Below are 18808 nucleotides of genomic sequence, written 5' to 3'. Positions count from 1 at the left end.
TTTACTAAAACCTGACATGCGGTGAACTGCATTCTCACGTCAGTCCCAGGAAGAGCGACGCCACTCTCCCGGACGTATCCCCATTTAAAAATGCATAAATATTTGTTCTCTTAAGGAGCGCATTGACAAATGCTCTAAAAACAAGTCGTTTAGTGACTCTCAATAAATCTATATTTAGCTACCACTACAGCTGAAACTCAAGTCATTGACCCCGAGTCACAAGAGAGAGGGGGGGAAGAGGTTTTAAAGAGAGTGAAAATGTATTTGGTGCTGGAGCACATCTGGGATTGGTTACCCTCATGGAGGTAGGTATTAAAATGGGAAACACGCTGGATTTTCCCTGAGCGTATGCCTTAGTGACTCTAAACAAAGCAGAACATTTACACTTCCGTTTTACACGCGGATTAGAGAAAAGCAACATACCCCTGTGAGTCCACCTGGTTGGATTCCGCTATCACAACAATGTCGGACCAACGAGCCGACGATCGGCCTAATCCTTGTGAGAAACAACCAACGTGACCTTTTGTATATTGGGGGATGTCAACGAGTTAGAAGTTCTCCCGTACATTACTGGACGCTTTGCTGTTAGCGACTTGAAATTATCCCATGCTTCACTTGGAGACTATGTCATTTCACTCCATCCCAGATAAATGCTCTAAGCGTCGTGTTCTTTTTCCAGTTGCCTGACATCTCAAGTTGACTGCGCTAACATCAGTGATATACAAATGAGGATGCGTTAAGGGCCGGCTAGTTCGTTACAGGAAGCTTTTCTGCAGGGTAAAATAAAAAAACAGCTCATTTGGACAAGACAGTGAACACATCATGAGAAAACATGCCACTCGTGACACCCATGTCATTAGTAATCAAACAAATGTTGATAAATTGAATATAATTAGCATGTGTCAGATGCTTTTAGTGTAATCAGAAATGATGGGCCAGCCAGTTAAGCATACACATTAAAAAGTCCCAGAGTGCTTCTTTAAGTAGAAATATCAGTAATTTCTCTCTGGCAGTGTGTCCTTCAACTTTTTCTGCGTGTTATCTTGGATGACGGATTATGGCGGATTTGTCAGTTTTAGAAGAGTAATACAGACTAATCACGCTGACCATCTTAACACATCTATTCAGGCTTTGCAATATTTTCCCAAACAGCATATTGGGAAGTAAGAAAAAGTAATGTTGTCAGGAGCATAAAGGGATAACTGGTCAACCAAGATCTTTTTCTTTTGCTTTATTTGTTGAAGATTCAGCAGTCATGCTGCTGTATAACATAAAGGGAAATGAAAACAAACTTAAACTTTTTTGTTTTCATGTAAAATGATTGATGTCTATTCTTTTCTAATTTCTTAATTATGATTGATGTTTAATGTAACATTTATTGACTCTTTAAAAACAAGTGTACTACCATTTAAGGTTTTCAAAAAGGTTTATGCTCACCAAGGGTTTTTTTATCGGTGTACAATAATGTTGTGAAATGTGACCCTGAAGCACAAACCAGTCATGTTCCATGAAGATTTTTTTTTTTTGCAAATACCATACCATAAATATATCAAAACATAATTTTTGATTAGCAATATACTGTACACTGCTAAGAATGTCATTTGAACAACTTTAAAGATAATTCAGATTTTTTTGCATGCTCATATTTTCTGCACATATTGTCATATCCTAACAAACCATACATCAATGAAAACCTTATTCAGATTTCAGATGTATAACTTTAATTTTAAAAGAAAGCTTATTCCTGTGATGATAAGGTTAAATTTTCAGTAACCGTTACTCGTAACCGTAAACATCTTCAATGTTAATAATCACTAATAAAATGCTGATTTGATGTTAAGCAAACAATTCTTATTATAATTATTGTTGTGAAAGCAGATATGTAAATATTCATGTGGAAACTGTAATTCTTTGATTCTATTCTTTGATAAATATAAAATACAAAAAAAAATTTAAATGCTATAAATGTCTTTACTGTCATTTTGAATTAATTTAATGCATCCTTGCTGTATAAAATTATTAATTATTTAAAAAAATTAATTAGCATCGTAGGTGGCCTACTTTATTTCGCCAGTGGGAAATAAGCATGAAATAATTTTTTGCTAAACTGGTGTAACTACTGCAATTGTGTGGAAGTAGTGCTGTGATCTAACTAAATATATACAAAAGTTTATATATATATATATATATATATATATATATATATATATATATATATATATATATATATATATATATATATATATATATATAAAAAGTGTATTGTGTAATAAAATAAATACTCCAAATAAAGTTTCATTATTATTTTATATCATATCAAAATGATATGTCAATTAATATATGATGATAATATATGTATAGTATGTTTTTGTTTGTAACTAGGGTTGATATTATTTTACTTGAACTCCTGTATATGCATCAGCTGCATCAATTGATTTAAACTGCTCTACTCATGTAACGGAAAATTCTGTTTTGACTGTGGTGTGAAACTCCAATGTGAAGAATGCAGTCCCCAGTAAGTGTATGAGCAAACTGTGATTATACTCATGCCTGATATGGCCTTTGTATCAACACCTCCAACCAGTGAGGGGCTCTTAGCAGCCATTAGGGACCACATACAAAGAGCTCTCAGCTGGAATCAAAACTATATGCACTGCACAATGAACTCAACTTCCTCTAATTCATTTCCCACCTGTGGAGGTCCATGGTCCAGCATGTTCTCTTAAGGAGAACTCAGAACATTAAAACAACTCTCCAAAGAACCAGTGATGAATAAACCAGAAACAACCTGATGGCCTTCTTGTACAGAGGACCTGAGAGAGAACAGCTGGCTTATAAAGTTCGAAAAAACCCCTAACCCCTGATGATTTTTTTTAAATAATGTAAAAGTAGCAGCCAGTTTACAAACTGCAAACATACATACAAAATAAAATAATCATGATTATTTTGAATCTCCTAAAATTGAATCCCAAATGCTACTTGCTTTCAAAATGTAGCGCATTCTTTTAATGATATTTAAATTATAGTACAAAGGCTGCAAATTACCTTCTGTGTCATTTTCTATGTTAAATCAGTCTAATTATGTTCAACGTACTTTCATAGCTTTAGTATGTGCGTGAGAGACTTTGTTTAAAAGTGCCAATCATCAACAATACAGTGGGCTATGTTTCTGCAAATAAAGACGCATTGGTTATGTTCTCTACAAAAAACAATGGTATCAGATCTCTCCAGCCAATGACAATAGCATCAACACATCAACATTGAAAACACTGAAAAAGCACCAATATACAGCATTTATATGACCTCTAATACACCTTACAACAGCAGACAGTCACACATTAAGCCAGCGGGCCGAGGATTTAGCCCAGGCTTACAAGACCTCTTCACTCCTGACATTTTTTTATCTCACCACATGGACGTTCAACTTGGAAAAACTACTCAGACAAGGTAGAGGATTTGGTGGAGCAGCTTTATTTTCATTAATCAGTCTTAAAAAAGCAATCTCCGGACAGATGTTTTTGCCTCCTCTTTTTTTATTTCTGACGGGCAGCTGTAAAGCCGTTTTAGGACGGGATTGAGAGCAGGACGCCACCTGTGTCGGCAGCTCCAGAGCACGGGCTCTTGTCCCTGGGAACATCTGAACTAATCCGGTCAGATACAAGGAGTGTTCGGTATGCTGATACAGATGTACCGGGCATATTGCTGTCGGTGAGCTGGGGCCAGACGTGTCATGCTGAAATTGAACAGCCGGTCAAGACAACCATGGCTAAAAATGTGTATTTTTTTTTTCCTTAATCTAGTGTGGAGTTCAGTATGACCTCCTCATCGATCTCCAGGGTTATCGTATTGTAGAGCTTCTCAAGGGTGCCAAGGGTTTTAAGCTCATGAATAAGTCATCCAATAGTAACAGAAGAAAAACTATGGTTCATACTAAAAAGTTGCATTAGCGATACAAAATATTGTGGTATTTTGTATCTCTAATGCAACTATTTAGTACCAAACCACAATCACGGGTGTTTCTTCAATTTAATAGACTTTTCATACTTTCTCTTATAAGGGATGTATTACATAAAAAAACCGAAATATATTATTATACTTTTTAATATTTTTATTTCAATTTCTCAACTTTTACAGCTTGAAAAAACAAACAAAAACAAAACAAATAAATTGTGATTTTTTTATTTTTATTTTGAAGCATGTTTTAAATTTAAACTTTTGAAAACATATTAAACATTATAGGATGACGCCTAAGCTAAGACATGTAAATTGTACTTGAATTAGAATTTATGTAAAAATCTATATGAATTGTATAATAATCATTAAGACAGTTAAGATATTTTATTAAATATGATGGATGATGTTTTAATATTAAATGTTTGGGTTTGGTACAAGAGCAAAATAATAAAATCTAAAAGGCACTTTAAAAGTGACAAAAATAAATGATGAAAGCATGATAAAAAAGTTTCCAAGTTTTAAAACTTCAAAAGAGAGAGAGAGAGAGAAAAGTTCTAAATGTGAAAAAAAATCTGCTAGTTTAAATAAAAATCAATGCCTGGAACATAAAAGAGGCCATAGTTGAAGAAACACTCTAATATTAAAAGTATGTTTTCCAATGCCCTTTCTGTCTCAGAAGGCATCCTGTCATCACTCACCGCTTTGATATCATAGTCAGCACACTGAAGGGATGATGATTCTAATCCTGAGGCAAGGATTTTGGTTTTGTCATTTAAAACTTCAGGACAGCCACAACCAATCAGATTCCATTAGAAGTTCAGTTGAGACATGGTCCACCACAAGACTCATACGGCTCAAGAGATAAGGTTAATGCTGCCAATAACAAGCAGTCAGTGAGATGTGTGAATTTAACACAGTGGAGTGAAGCATGCTGGACTATCTAGTTTATACTGCTACATGTAACAGGGGATACCCTGCAATTCACAACTAGGTGACAGTCACCATGAATGTGAGCCAAGTAGAGCGAGCTCCCAAAATCCCATTTATTCTAAGGACTAGTATAATCTGGGCTTCGGTGCCATCATTCAACATTTAAACCATAGTATTTATGCAGCTCTTAGATGATGGATGCCTGCTTACAGTCCCCCACCTTTCTGTGCCCAGTTTAACCTCTGATCACAGTCTTGGCTTCCAGCTGTGAGTTTAAAATTTATTTAGACTGAAGCCATTCAGAAGTCCCATTTCATAGACAAAGAGCTCAGCTCCTGAAAACCTCATCCATCCACCCCCATCCAGAAACATTTGTCTAGTGCAGCTGATGTGCATTCCCTGCTGTTTGAATTTTGCTTAAAGGAATATTCAGGGTTCAATACAAGTGAAGCTCAATTGACAGCATTTGTAGAATTGCGTCAATTATCACAATAAATAATTTTGACATTACAGTCAAGTAAACAGGGCAATCAAAAGATGAATTCGAATTTAATAATTTAATAAAATCAATTACAGTATTCTTTTCAGTGTATTATTTGAGCTAAAAGTTTTTCCTTTAATTTTTAGAGTCATTTTTGAGTTTTAGCCATTCTGCTGTCATCAAAGTTGTAAACTGAATACAGTTTACACAGAAGGTTAGTAAGCGATTTATTTTCCCACTAAAAATATTGTTTATCAAAGTTCATATCTTGTGGATATCCTATTGAAACGTCTATTCATCTAGGGAGTATTTTAAAGTTTATAGATTGGCCCCATTCACTACCACTGTAACTGCTTCAGTGTGGACCCCACTATGACTTAAGATATGAACAAGTGAAATTTATTTTTGTCATTGTGCCACAAACAGTGTCGATTGGGCTTAACCCAGAATATTTCTTGAAAATTTTAAATGAGTACACTGCTAGACCAAACATTGCTTTGTGGCTCCTATTTTGACACCATCTGAAATCAAAAGGGATTTGTTGGCAAATCCAGAAACTACAAAAATGTAGCTATGAACCTTAAAGCTATCATTTGAGCTGCCTTTCTGGAAAATGCTTTACAATTCCTGTTTAGGTGAAAGGACTCTTTAATGAATCCACCAATGAACTGGAAGAGTATTGAATTACTTAGGCAGAAATAAGCATACCCTCTACACTGGCAGCGTCTCACCACAAATTTGATATGATTATTGTTCCATTATTTTGCCTTTGGAAGGATTTGAGGCTCCTCTCTTAAAATGTAACTCAAAACAACCTGAATGAACATGGTAAAAATTCTAGAAAATGAAACGGGCTGATTAATTGAGGTGAGAGGCGCATGTCTGTTTAAAAACATCAGTGACATTTCACTGGGATTGAATAATTGCAGCCTGTCATCTGCGAAAAACATTCAAAAGAAAACCGCACTCTTTGGCAGCGGAGACATCTCCTTGGTGAATTTTAAATTATATGTTGTCGATGGAAGTATTTGAGCTATAATTTGGTGTCTCTCTTTCATAAAAGTTTAAACTCATTTAATTTAACAGTGCTGAGGGAGCTTTCCAGTTCATGGATCACTTTCCACTCTTTTCACTCAATGGAGATGATCGCTGTCTTTGTTTCTGAAATGTCGGAGATGTGATGCTATTATTCTTCCAGAGCAACAAGGTCATTAACAGATGGCTAAAATGTTGCATTTCCCCTTACGGCTGATGTGCTTATTAAGACACATGTATAGCTTCCCTTTCACCAGTGAAAACACGGCCTTCTTGGCTGTTAAAGCATGAAAGGTTCTCAATTCACAGAAATGTATAATTAAGCACAGACTTCACTCTTTTAAATACCTTAATACATTTTTTTTCACTTTAACATATTGCTACAGAGCGGTACTCCGTCTAAACAAGCCATCAAATAAAGGAAATATGCTTTCCCACATTTTCCCTCTGCTTTTTTTCTGTATCACTTTGTTCCAACATCTGCCAAATAGATGTGCTATTCCAGATTTGTGGCATTTGGAGGCATTACGTGGATTTATGGCTTGTTTTAACCTTTTTGCGCCTCGGAAATTGTGACAACAAATATTCGTTCCCTCAGTACCAGGCCTAGAAGAAAGGCATCTGTTCAGGGATGCACAATGGTCTCAACATGCCTGATCTCAGAGCAGTGTCACAGATCAGTGGGGCCTGCGAGGATGAACCAAGAGGTCAGGATTTACCAGTGTCCTCTCCACACTCGGATAAACTCTTATGAGAGGCTATGGTACTGGATATGTTTACAGTGTACCTGCATTATGTTTGAAGGGTGACAGACAGAAAGCGATGTATGGTCCTGACAAACCGCTCAGATGCTGAAGATATAATCAGATTACTGTAAGCGTCCTGCAGATAGTAAAGAGAAATAAATAAATATATAACTTAGCTTTTTAAAAGCATTTATCCATGGAATTACAAGCTCATCTGAGGACATGTGTGTCTGCGTGTGTTGGTTTGTGTTGTGACAGCAAAATCAGTTCCACAGATGTTGTAACATTTAGGTGTAAATCCACTTAATATAGCTTGTTTTAAATACATAGTATGTATTGATATGTAGGTATCTATGCATCTGCATTGAAACTGTTTTATGACTGCATTGTTTTTGATGACTATACTTGACCCTTTTAAGGTGATTTTTTTGGCTACCTTTTTGATTCTGTGTGAGAATAGAATAGAATAGAATAGAATAGAATAGAATAGAATAGAATAGAATAGAATAGAAATTCAACATGGTGTAATTACTACCTGGTCTCATGGCTTAAATGTAGCTGAGTGCACTTTTTAGTGAAACACAAAATACATACCAACAAGTAAATATTACTGCATTTTCTAAAAGAAATGAACACTAGAGGCAGTTAAACTCCTTTTCCCCTTTTATTCCTTTTCACACAAGTTTCACACAAGGATTAATAAAGCTAAATTTTTGCATGATCTATCTATCTATCTATCTATCTATCTATCTATCTATCTATCTATCTATCTATCTATCTATCTATCTATCTATCTATCTATCTAATATTTTTTTACTACACTAGCAGTTAGCATACAAATCAAGCAAAAGTGACACAAATATAAATCAATTGTGTGACTCTTCTTAAAACAGCATGACCCTGGATATATATCTCAACCACCTTGAAACCACTCGTTTCATATTCACCACTCAAACAATCAGGTTGATAGAAAGCCTGAAAACTCACTTGAAAACAGCGGTCAAAGGATGCTAACCATCATGGTCAGCAATCGCATTTGAGATTCTCAGACAGCCTGCCAAGTGAAATAAGCATGGAGAGTAAAATTAACTGAGCATCCATGTGCCAGACCTCAGCCTCAATCCTGGAACGCAGGAACCTCTCACAGGGAACACGATAGCAAGCCTCTGATGCCTCCTACCAGTCACACCCATACACGCAGGCCCCGTGACCTCATGTTCCTGTTTCCCTCGCACTGTTGCGAAAAGCTCCCTGGCATCAGCAGACAAAAGAAAAAACCCCTTCCAAGAAAAAGATATTAGAGCCTTTATTTGCTCAAAAGGCTGTGGAGAATGCTCTTGACATAGAATCCAGTAGTCAATACTGATTTTTATAATTTCATAGCCCTGAGTATGCAGTCGTACAGTGTGTTGATACAGTGGCGGTGGACGGGCTCACGTCGGACTATGGGCTGTTGAGAATGTGAAAGCACTGAGGTTTGAACTTTCTCCACGACAGCTCAGTCCTCAGACCAACCGATCTTTACCACACTTTTGGTCGGCTCCTCTGGACATCCATTTGTTTTCTCAACCCACTGTATATGTGACTGAGGTTTCAGTTCACGAACACAGTACGGCCACTAATTTGTACTCCTCTGGCTGTTTTTGCAACATGTCAAACTACCACTGCACTGCTTGTAAGCTGTCAGATTTAGGAATGTGTCATGTTCTTGTTCTAATGCATTTTCTGAACTCCATTGCGCAACAATTGATCAATGTCAGGCTCAGTGTTTTTTGAATTTCGCCTCCAAATGTCAATTCACTGTAAAATACTGTCACATAACATGATATGATTGGAGATGACTGTGTACACTTGTCACTTTGAAATATGGCATCATTCATAGACTTCGCCATTTGTGCCTGTTGATTAGGCACACGGATATGTTTCAAGAGAAAAATGATGGAAAGTAGTTAAGTTGTCATTTCCACTAAATAGCATGTTTATGCACAGCTGCGGTTTTGAAATCGGTACCTTTTGACATAAAGCACAGTCGATTGTCTAAAATTTGGTCTGCTGAGCACAGTCGAGGTTTTGTAGTTAGTCCCTCATCTCCGGCCTCCACAGGTATTTGAGGGAGGCTTCCCAAAACAGGACTGAAAAATAAAACAGTCCGGACCAAATCAGCCTCTTCTCTTCATTTTTTTTCGTCAACAGTTTTAAGACTTCTCATCTGACATATAATTTGAGCTGTGGTCCTTTTGAAAGCGGCACCGTGGCTTGGCTGACATTTGACAAACCTGTGTGGAGTTGACAGCATTGGTCTGTGGTCTACCTTATTTGAAGCGAGGCTGCTTACAGCACAAAAAAAGGTTTGAGTTACTGTTTTGAGAAACACCGCCACGTTAACTGCAGGGCCCAGAGAATGAGAGCTGAACTAAAGAGGTAGAGAGGCATGATCTCCAACTCCTCTGCCTTCAAATGAAATTGTCCAAGGTTGCTTGTTAGTAAAATGTCCTTAATTAAGAGTCAGTTACTGTGGCTCCAAAGTGACCTCATTAGCGCCTATAAATATTTAAATGCAAAGTGGTTCTAGCACATGTACATTTTAGAACAATACATTTGTATTAAACATATTGATAGCGTTTAGAGATGTACACAATTAGAAATATGTTCAGCTTTGTTGAATACTAGCTGATTGTATAGTATTTCTAATTAACTTGTTTAATTAGATTTTTTTGTTGCAATTGCATGTATTATTGCAGTGAGCATTCACCAAATTAGACTTTTTTAAAGGGCAAAAAAGGGAAAAAAAATAAAGTTACAGTTTCACTTATATATCATTGTCACGTATTCTGACTCTTTGTTGTTGTTTTTCTTGTCCCATGTGCTCTGTGTGCCCTACTTTCTGTTAATTGTCTCATTGTAGTCAAGTGTGTCTTGTTAATTTAGTCATTTCCTGTGTGTTTATAAGTCCCAGTTTGGTTCAGTTCTAATGGTCCGGTGTCGTCTTTGATTATTTGTGGTTCTAATCTGCCTGCCTGTAGTATTATTATTTACTCTTTTGTGGAAGATTAAAACTGTAAAGTGTTATATTCTCATTGAGTGCCCCTTCCCTTAACCACACTGTGACAATCATAGATTTTAATTTCTGATCATTTAAGTCAGCCATAGTCAGTGCAAGTCAGTGTCAGTGATAAGTCAGTTGCAAATAACACAAGTTGTGAGAGGATGTGCATTACAATAACTGTTTCTAGGCATAACCGAAAGCTAAGTGGTAAAAACTGTAATGCAGGTGTTTGAGTGGTTTATTGCTTTATGGAATAATGGGAAGAGCAGTATGATAATCCAGTTACATTTATTATAATTATACAAATAAAAATGAATTCCACTCATGATCCTAACAACATCATTAGATATTAAACATTAAATATATTCACTTTTTTAATAATATAATAATAATAATAATAATAAACTTTCTTTCAGTATTTACACAAATACGCAAAAACATGTTTTTCTACTCAAAAACATATGTGTACGCTTTGGACATAAACGTCGAATCACCTCTTTGTTGTGACTTTGAGAATTTGGTGCAGTACAAATGATTATTAAATGCTGAACATTTAATGCACATTGTATGTATCTCAAACATCTAGGCTAATAAATATATCAGTGTATATTATGTTTGGACTGGTCAACAGTAAACACATGTTCTGTATTTCTAGCCAAGACTTCTTCACTCCAAATGACGAAAGGCTGTTATGTGTGTGCATGCATTTCAAACACTCATAATTAAAGAGGTAAAATAAAAACGCAACACACTCATTCTCTGTTAATTTGCAGACACCAACAAAAATGGAAAACAGACAGCAAATGGACCTTCCGACCCCCATACACACTGGAGCCAGTGAAGTGTGTCAAATCTAATTGGAATATATGAATGTTTCCTTTGTCTGTTGCCCCTATCCCACTTGGCAGCAAGGGAAAATCAGCTAGATACTGCTTTTTTGATCACCGAATGAACCACAAACCTGTGCAAAAGCATTTTTTTTGTTTATGTTGCACTCGTGATTATGTTTTGTTAGAGTTCAGATAAACACAGAATCTATCTATCTATCTATCTATCTATCTATCTATCTATCTATCTATCTATCTATCTATCTATCTATCTATCTATCTATCTGATGTGGCTAGAGTGACTTATTTTGTTTCCATAGAAGTAAAAAACATATGCCATTATAAGTACCATTGTTATATTTTAGACTCACAAGTCTTGTGATTAAATTAGACGACCACAACAAACTCAGTCAAACATCTAAGTGGGCAAATCATAAAAATGTGCAACCACAATTTTTAATGACATAAAACCTTCCACAGAATCACTGCTGGCAAGAAAAGCAGTTCTCACCACATTTAGCAGCATTCATTAAACTGTCTAGTATAATACCTTCAATCTAAGTATCCGCCTTTACAAAACAAAAATATTTTATGACAGAAGTGAATTCAATCTTTCTAATGAAACCTAACATAATCCTGTCCTGTGTACAGATACGTTCACCATTACCCATCAATCACCCCAAGGTCTAGTGAGTGCCCCCTGGCACCCTGTCATCCCCTCACACAGAGGCCGAAGGAACATGGTGGATTCCTGGACTTGGGAACGGCTGGAGTCTCTGAGAATAAACTATCAGAGGCTCTCAGCAGCTCCACCAACAATAATAAAAATGCCCCGACTTTAAGGTGACATTCCCAATTTACGAGTATTTGTGTCTATAAAGTGTATTCCTTGGCTCCTGACTACTTTAGCCTGTCTCGTAGAAAGAACAATACATTTGGCCTTCCTGAGACACTTGGAAATCCTGGTCCTTCTTTATTGAAGCTCCTCTAACCATCATGCTGTTTAGCTTACTTCACATGTCTATTTGACTCTATAATACATTACTTAGAATAAATAATTACATTTTGATTTATGAATGATATTATCCAGTATATAGTTATACAGGGAAACTAAGTCTCCAAAGAAACTAACAGTACATTTAAAAAACCCAGTGTACAGTTGCACAATTCACTGTACAATAACTTCATTGACCTGTGTACTGAGGACCCCAGTCTCCAGTTTGCAATCCAACATTAATAAATCATGGAAATTGTTGCTTTTGTTTCAGATGTAGCTATTCCTCTTTATTTTTACCAATTATCTGCACAGAGCAACAACTATATACTGAATATATAGCATTAATACAATGCATGCACATGCATACACCATTGTTCAAAAGTTGATAATTTTTTTTCTGTTATGCTGCATCACAAATTATGAAATATTCCAATTTAAAATAATTATTTCCCATTTTAATGTTTTAAGCATCTTACTAACCATTTGAACTGTAGAGTAAATACTTTATAGTTTTGCATGGGAAAAAACTGCAGTGTCATACTATAGGGAGATTCTGCATAGAAATTTCATATTCAAAGATCGTCAGCAGTTAATTGATTGCAGTAAATATGCCTAATCTATCATTACTCAATTGGGTAGGCAGGAAGAATATGGACATGCTTGAAATGCGCAAAATAGACTAAAACCAGCGGGACCGCAAAGCACCGCTTTATATTTTATTAGTTAAAAATGCTTGACTCTTTGTCTCATGCCCTGCAAGAAACTTCCTGTTTTGCTGGCCTTTCTTCCTCTTCTCAAAAAACAAGACAAAAAAGTTATGCTCTGTTCATAAAAGACATGATTAATGTAGAGAGCAAATAAACGGAAATTTGACGTCTACTGAAAAGGGGCCTCTTTGTAAAATGAAGCCATTGAGAACAATGAGCCATGCGGAGCCATTTTGGACCTGCCAAATAAAGTTTGACTTCTGTGGCGGCCACAGATGCTATGGCAACACGCTCTGACAGGGAGTTTATTTTCTCTAAGCTCTGGTGGAATATTAATAACTGAGGCACACATCCTGCCAAGTGGATCTGGATGGGGCATAATCCCAAACTGCGCGGGAAACACAAGTCGAATGTCAAATCGCTTGAGCTCCTGGTATTCCATCACGTATATGCAAAACGTTCACGTTCGACTGATGCCGTTTTGGCAACATAAGATGTTATATCTGTGAGCAGGTTATTTTCAACTTTTATAGCACTGAGGTTTTGTTAAAGTAACAAAAGACGGAATTAATCTCCACAGTTCAGAGCATACTCAAGACAATATAGTTTTTTCTTCTCTATCTGAGGAGGAATACTTGCCTAGCAATTACATATTGCCCAATATATCTCAATAACACCCACATTTGTACTGTAAAACACTGCTATGCATCCAACATGTTGTTATTACTAAATCAACAGCTCAGTTTTGATTCCAACAATTCCCTGTTTGGGGAGAATCCCCCAAAGCTCAGACTATGGCTGCTTTCTCAGGGTGGGAGTCAGGTACCGCAGCCAGAGCGCCATGGGTCTGGTCTCTTAAGTGTAGGGACTGCTATCTCACATGTGTTTGACACAGTGTCAGGCCACAAAACTCCCACCAAAGCACTCAGGCACTGGGGATGTTATGTTTTCCCCAGCCCCTAATCATTTTTGGCCCCGGACCCACTTCCTGTTCTGCAATGAAATGGCTCAGGAATGCCATTCCTCTGATACAAGCGAGGCAGGGAGAGAGAGAGAGAGCTGAGGAAGAAGTCTTCCTGCACTCTATGTGTGTGTGAGATAGTGACACTGACCTGTTTGAACAGTGACGGCTTGACTCTCACGTTTCTAAATCCCTCGTGTCAACATACATACACATTAATACACATTTTTAGACCACACTCCCTCACACTCTTCGACTTGTCGAGCTGGAATGCATCAGGCGACAGGGGAGTACAGAGGACAAACTTTTCCCACATCGAAGTAGTGTCAGACTTTCGAACCTTGGCCTTAAAATAGCCCACTTCGTTTCAACCGAATTTGTATGATTGGAAATCAGCCGGAGACGGAGCTGGCGTCACATCTCGTTAAGACAAACAAACACGGTGTCACAAACTTTCTGCGTCTTTATGCGCCGCTAACGGTCTCGGTTTTAATCTTGGGCGAGGTTTGCTTGCTTGTAATTCATTACAATCTGTTCTAATGTTCCATACGCCACAACAGCATTGTAGAGGCTCAAATCTAGAGCGCGATTCGGTATTTTATGGGTTTGATTTACATAACCCTCATCCAGACCACATCAAAGCCTCACGCGAAGAGTAAAGAGCACGTCAAAAGGCTCCCCGAAGCGACGTGATGTCTTGAGAGGATTCAAAGCAAACACACGCTGCCCACAGAAGTCCTCCGTATGGAGCCTCTCTCTTTTTTTCCGCTCCCCCCTTTTCCCTGCTCTTACAGGGGTGTTGAAGTGACTGCGGTGTATTTTTATACAGTTCCATCCCCTCTGAAAAGAAGGCGCCTCAATTGGCTTGAACAATGTTTAAATAATCAAGAAGCTGTGAGTCTTTGAACTAATTTCACAAGGAGAGAGATCCAGATGTGGCGTCCCTCGCTCTGGCTCTCATTCTGGTTTCGAATGCATCATGAGTGCGAAAGGCCTTTACCTCATCTTGTGGCACCGTTTGGTTGAAGTTTGATTCTGTCAACAATAGAGCAGGAATGATGGAGTCAAAATAAACACTGCAAAATTGGTAAAGATAAATCGGCAAGTCACTCAATGAGCTGCCAAGTGCATGTGACATTTACAAAAAAAAAATGTTCAAAGCAACAATTCGGAGAAATCTTTCATATCTAGCACATCTGCAGGTATAGCGTCTCCTGAAATGCTTTCTGTGCTTTCAGTCAATACACTCAAATTACAATTTATTCCTCCCTTCGGTGCCATGTGTTTGTAATTGGCCCAAATGATCCTGCCTAGAAATGTGTGCTCAACATTTTCTTCACTTCTCTTGGGTGTCGAGAGAGATAAACGTGCGTATGAAAATTTTGAGCGAGAAGGGCAGCACAAGATTTCATCAAACGTTTCATTTGTATACGTTCATCGGAGGGATATCTCTAATCAGATTTGAAAGGCTTGATTTAAGGATGATGAAAAGGAGAGGCTGCAGAGGGACTGCATTGCCTTTGGCAGGATGAAATTACTGAAATTTGGAAGGCAGTGCTTTTTATTTGAGTGCCTGTAACAAAGATAATTTTACAAGGTTTCCGTTCATTAAGTGCTGCTCAGGTGCAGCACAGACGGGAGCATTTGCATGCATGCGCACACACACGCTCAGTCATGCACATCTGTACACTGAGATTTTAGAAAAAAAAGATAATATTTTAACTTGAGAAGTCAATAATAGAAACTTGGGGCATAGCTGAATAGAATAGAATAGAATAGAATACGTCAGTCCTCAAATGGCCGTTCCTGGCCCAAAATTAGTTGTAGTTCTAGTAGTAGTAGTTCTAGTAGTAGTTCAGTGCGTATCATAAACAATACAATAATATACAATACTATACTTTTTAAATTACATTTTGCTTATGTTAACTCAGCAAAATCAGGATGTGCAGATTAGAAGGTGTTTCACAGAAAACTAAAATGTTCTATTAACAACTAACGTGTTTGAAATGCACATGCGCGCACACACACACACACACACACACACACACACACACACTTCTTTTTCTCTGAACTGTGACACAGAGAATGTTGAACCTTAAAGGAAAATAAACGGGCCACTTCTCAGCTGCTTGGGCTCTTTCCCAAACTTTCACATGAGAAACAGAGGCAGGAATGCTGAGGAGCAAATCTCTCTCTTACACAAGTACATCCTTCTCATGTGTCCCTGCCATAACATACCTTTAATCGAGACTATTTTTAGACGTTTCCTGCTTCTCTATAGGGCAGGACGGGGGGATGTCTGATGTGTGTGTGTCTGTGTGACTTACAGTCAGTCACTCAGTTCCACAGGGAACGAGCTGTTGTTCTAGCCTGGGAAAAAATGCACCTATCTCGTAAAGATTTTTGGGAAGGAGTAAAAAATTTTGGCGAGTCTCTCTGTCAAAAATCCCCCTTTTTTACAACAATGAGAACACAGATTTTAGTCATACTGTTTCCCATGATGCATAAAGAGGGTTTACCTCTGAACTCACCAGAGATGATTGCATTTTTTCTTAGAGTATTGGATCCTTTTAAGGTGATTTTTAGCTACCTATTTGCTACTGTGTGTTGTTAGAATAGAATAAAATAAAATAGGAATTCAAAACATCTATCTATCTATCTATCTATCTATCTATCTATCTATCTATCTATCTATCTATCTATCTATCTATCACAAATCACGTTAAAAAAACTTTGTGTCTATATAATGAATGAAGAAAATGCCAAGGGTGCATAACAATTATGATGCAATTTTGAAAGTAGAGCAATATCCGTAGCATTTTTCTACAAACTGAGTGTTTGCTTCCAAATCCAGAATAGCAAAAATCTCTCAACGGAAACAGAGATGTGGTCAAGAGGATTGGTCCTTTAAATAAGGCTTGTGCTGTGTATGTGTGTGTGTGTGAGCTGGACAGCAGCATGAGGGTTTCCCACCAAACACACATGGCCTCTTCAAGAGCTGGTGTGCTAACTAGCCTCCCAGATGTCAGGCGCTCTGAGTGACATCAGAGAATCCTGGACGAAGCCAGGGCCAGGGAAGAGAAAAACCAGCAGGGTCGACTATCCATAGAGACTGGCACATACTGGCATTCCCGAGGTGGGCATTCCCCGATTCTAGAGAGAGACAGACAGAGAGAGGCTCAAACTTTGCATATAACGAGTGTCAAGATACCATGTACCATATTTAACCAAAGTAGAAATAAAGAGCGAGAAGGAAACAGAGATGGCCAAAGACAAAAACAGGGCGAGAGAACGAGAGGGTGTGTTATAGAGACAGACAGCTCGAAAGAAACCAAAAGAAAGAATAAACCAGGACAGAGAGAGAAAGAGAGAGGGAGAGGTGTGTCTTGAGAGACGTAAGAGTTGAACTATGCTGCTCTTGGCAGAGCGGGGCCGGAGCGATGGAGCCGGAGGCGTCACGGCGCCACCTCAAAGAACGTTCCGGCGCAGCCACTCACTCGGGCGTTCACTCCCAGCACATGGCATTCATTTAGAGGGGGGGCTGCCGGCAAGCACGGGCCGCTGTCTCCCCTCACAAAGCCCAGCGGTGCCTGGGCAATTAGGAGGCCGCAATTACCCGGGGTGGATCTCCTCCAGAACGTGGCCAGAAGTTACTGCAAGCCCCTGCCAAAGGGCTCTGAGAGAAGTGACAGGGAGGAGAGCTGCGGGGTGCTCGGCGCACTTGATTTACGTCAGGAAAACTGTTCGGGATTTTGTTTGTGGAAATGGGTTTCATTTGAGCCATTTAAGTCAAAGACACAAACACATTTGAGGCCCGGCCTCGGGGTGATGAGGATAATTAAAAATGTGCGTAAGCCACATCCTCTGAGTGTTGCAGCAAATACGCTCAGTGACATCCTCCCCTTTGCGACTCTTTAGAGGTCTCTGATGGGCGCATTTCCTCACCGTAATTTTTAATGCCAGAGATTCCTCCCTATAGAGAAATACGTTAGCATGTTCCCAGTGTGGCTGGAGTTTATTCAGATCATCTGATTCGACATGAGTCATATATGCTGTGAGGTCAGGATGGAATGAACATGTCAAGTGCAGCTTCAGCAGGTTTGCACTCATTAAAAATTATTACATAGAGGTTGTTATACTATTTAACACAGCTAATGTCATTGCATTAGAAAACAGAATAATAATTTGCACTTCAGTTCAAAGGTTTGGGGTCAGGAATATTTTTGTATTTTTTAAAAGAAGCTTTAATTTGATTGAAAACACTGTAAAACCATAACAATGTGAAATATTACTACAGTTGTAATTTTATTTCAATAATGTTGTTTATTATTGTGATGGCAAAGCTGATTTTCAAAAGCAATTTACGCCAGATTTTTCAGAAATCCTTCTAATATGCTAATTTGGTGTTTATCTTCTGATGGAAACTGGGCAATTTGATTGAGAATGTAAAAAAATAATGTGATGGGGAAGAAAAAAGAAGGAAAAATAGTCTTGCGTTTAAATACTAAAATCTGTAAGTATCTCGTTGCTTAGGAAGCTACTGTTTGAAAGACACTCTCCTAATGTTGTTCCTCTCAAATAGCATTAGAGAGCTCTATTAGCACTGTGTAAACCTACATTAATGTCAAAGGAGCATTGTAGAAGAACACAGTTTAATGAGACGTGATCATAAACTGAGGTCTACAAAGTGGTTTGTAATCCCTTTGGCAGACTAGCTGACAAGTGACACGTTCTCAAACGGTTAAAAGTGAAGTGTTAAAAAAGCCCACACATGTGAGCTGATAATCCTGCTGTTTTCATCCAGATTTTTGCAATAATAATCCTTAAGAGCTGCAGAGAGAGATGAGGAGGGACATGTCTCAGGGGAGCGTTCAACATGAGAATTAAAATAGGCTAAATAGAAGGGTCCCCTTAAAAGAACCAGCGACTGGCCTTCATCTACAAACAACATCGCTGAATCCAGATCTAAACGGTGTAGTGAAATCCACTGGGAGCTCATGAATAAGTTATTCAATTACAATAAATCGCTCTTTATAGAAGCAACAGTGGAAACGTTACAAACAAAACATCATCTCATAGTATTTTGAGAAATATATACGAGAGTAAATTTTTAAAAAATGTATT

Source organism: Puntigrus tetrazona, chromosome 9 (assembly GCF_018831695.1).
Source record: "Puntigrus tetrazona isolate hp1 chromosome 9, ASM1883169v1, whole genome shotgun sequence".
Classification (NCBI taxonomy): Eukaryota; Metazoa; Chordata; class Actinopteri; order Cypriniformes; family Cyprinidae; genus Puntigrus; species Puntigrus tetrazona.
This window is presented reverse-complemented; position numbering follows the sequence as displayed.